The following is a 2,408-nucleotide window of genomic DNA, read 5'->3' as shown; positions in this document are numbered from 1 at the left end:
AGTTTCTCAATCCACAAACACGGGTATTTTCCCATAAACTTAGCTTTGCTCAATATCACCTTCTGTCCGTATTCCTCAACACGACGACAAATTAAAGCTGCTCCATGTGAGGCTCAGAATTGAAACTTCTGCACAGCACACCCACTATACTGAAACAGAGATACAGTGCACTGGTCACCTTCAGCACAGGAGCAACACATTAATGCTTACCTCCACATTCCTGGTTTTACCTTAACGTTTGGGAAACCGAGTTTCTCTGATTCCATTGCTAGTAACGGGGATTATATGATCATCTTCACCAGTGGTTCAGTCCCTGAGTGAGGAAAGTGGTGAGGTACTCATTGTAAAGATGGGTAGATTGATGAAATGTACAATTTCATCTTTTGCCTTCACTAACCCATGAGCTTTTGATTTTGTTTTGCATCTGTAGAAATCTTAAAATCTTCATCTTGAACAGACTCAATGACAGATCTCCATTGTGTCTCTGGCATCGAATTTCAAAGTGTAAACCCCCTCTGAATTCTTCCACCGCAGTCCGCTGTTTGGGAAGTGTTCCTGTTGTGGGAAATGCACTTCCCCGTGTGTCACGTGCTGCTCCCAGCATGCGCTCTGGTACTGCACTCATTTTCCTTCTGACACTTGCTCACTGTGTTGCTGTGATCATACAGTGACTTGGTGTCGCACGACCCAGGAAAATGATACAGCTCAAGGTTTTTGCATTGTTGAGTTCAATTGTCAGTTTAGCCTTATTTCGGATTTTGAAATTGTCTGTTCTGTTCACAAGTGCGTGTCAAAAACATCTGAGCGGAAATTAGGTGTTCCGAATAATGATATTGAGCACTATCCACTCTCCTCCAGTCTGGAAAACAATTCCTGACAGGCAGTTTAATAGACAATAGACAGCAGGTGCAGGAGTAGGCCATTCTGCCCTTCGAGCCAGCACCACCATTCATTATGATCATGGCTGAACATCCTCAATCTGTATCCTGTTCCTGCCTTATCCCCATAACCCTTGATTCCACTATCCTTAAGAGCTCTGTCCAACTCTTTATTGAAAGAACACCTCCTGCTGTCTCGGGTTCTTCATTCCGTTGACTTCAAATCTGCACAGAATTCAATAGACCTTGTTACATATTCATTTCCTCATTTTTGTTCAGATCACTGTGTGCATAGTGTGACAGTGGGAGTGCACTTGCCCCACAACCCAGGGGTCAGACCATCATCTTGGAACCGTACTGTGTTATTTCTCATTTCACAAACAATCGGGAGAAATGTCTGCTGCTCTGCATAATTTATGCATTTCAATTATTGATAAGGTCATAGCCTACCCGATGCCTCTGACGAGGTGGCCGAGAGGTTAAGGCGATGGACTGCTAATCCATTGTGCTCTGCACGCGTGGGTTCGAATCCCACTCTCGTCGCTGTCATCAACGGCTTTCAATGGTGCTGTTTTCAGATGATTGAAACTGGAACTCCAATTGTCAGTTTATATGCATTGACGCGATTACAAAATCTCAAAGAATAGTTTGTACCTTTTAACTAAACTGCGTTGAAATGGAGGTTGCTTTGGGATAATGAAAAGAAACGCGATTTTCTTTTTCAAGTCAGTGCTGAGAACGTTTCTTCGTATGAAAGACATCCAGGAAAATCAAATACCGAGAGCTGCGAAGTGCATGTTTATGCAAAGGGATTCTTAATGAATGTTTTGTCAGATGAAATATGAAGGACGTTGAGGAGAAGTAATGCATCCTGGTGAGAAGAGCACAGCGAGACAGCACAAAATAATGGAGATATTTCAAAAGGGGCAGGGCGTGGGTTTAGGGGCACTGAGAACTAGCTGTAAACGCACAGTGGAGAATTGCCAATGTGGGTGCCGTGCATGGGCACGGAAAGACTTACACATTGGTCTCGCCCTCGCCCCTTGCTCTCGCCATTGATGAATGCTGGAAATAAGGCACAGATAAACACAAGATGTGGGAAACAAGCTCCCTCTCGTTATGCACACACTGGATGCATCACATTGAACCATGAACAACTGGAGAAATCAGCATGTTACCTGTAGTGAGTGAAACTAAACTGTGGATCAATAACCGCAGATTCATGCAACATAAACATGAAAAATGATTTAAAATGTAGTGTGTAGGTTTGCTCGCTGAGCTGTAGCTTTGATATTCAGACGTTTCATTACTTGGCTAGGTGGCGACCTCCAAGTGAAGCGAAGCTGTCGTCTCCTGATTTCTATTTGTATCTTTCTCCTCGATGGGGTTCCTGGGGTTTGTGGTGATGTCATTTCCTGTTCGTCTTCTGAGGGGTTGACAGATGGCATGTATATCTATGTATTTATTTATGGCATTGTGGTTGGAGTGCCAGGCCTCTAGGAATTCTATGGGGTGTCTTTGCTTAGCCTG

At 43.8% G+C, this 2,408-nt stretch overlaps 1 non-coding gene across 1 annotated transcript; it reads left to right on the top strand.

Moving 5' to 3' along the window:
* Window positions 1-1,339: 1,339 nt before the first annotated feature.
* On the top strand, window positions 1,340-1,421 carry trnas-gcu (transfer RNA serine (anticodon GCU)). The gene has a single exon. It is a non-coding gene; the product is annotated as a tRNA-Ser (tRNA).
* The last annotated feature ends 987 nt before the right edge of the window (window positions 1,422-2,408 follow it).

This window comes from Chiloscyllium punctatum, chromosome 34, assembly GCF_047496795.1.
Source record: "Chiloscyllium punctatum isolate Juve2018m chromosome 34, sChiPun1.3, whole genome shotgun sequence".
NCBI classification, from domain to species: domain Eukaryota; kingdom Metazoa; phylum Chordata; class Chondrichthyes; order Orectolobiformes; family Hemiscylliidae; genus Chiloscyllium; species Chiloscyllium punctatum.
Note: the sequence above shows the minus strand (reverse complement) of the source record. Positions and strands in the feature narration are given on the sequence as shown.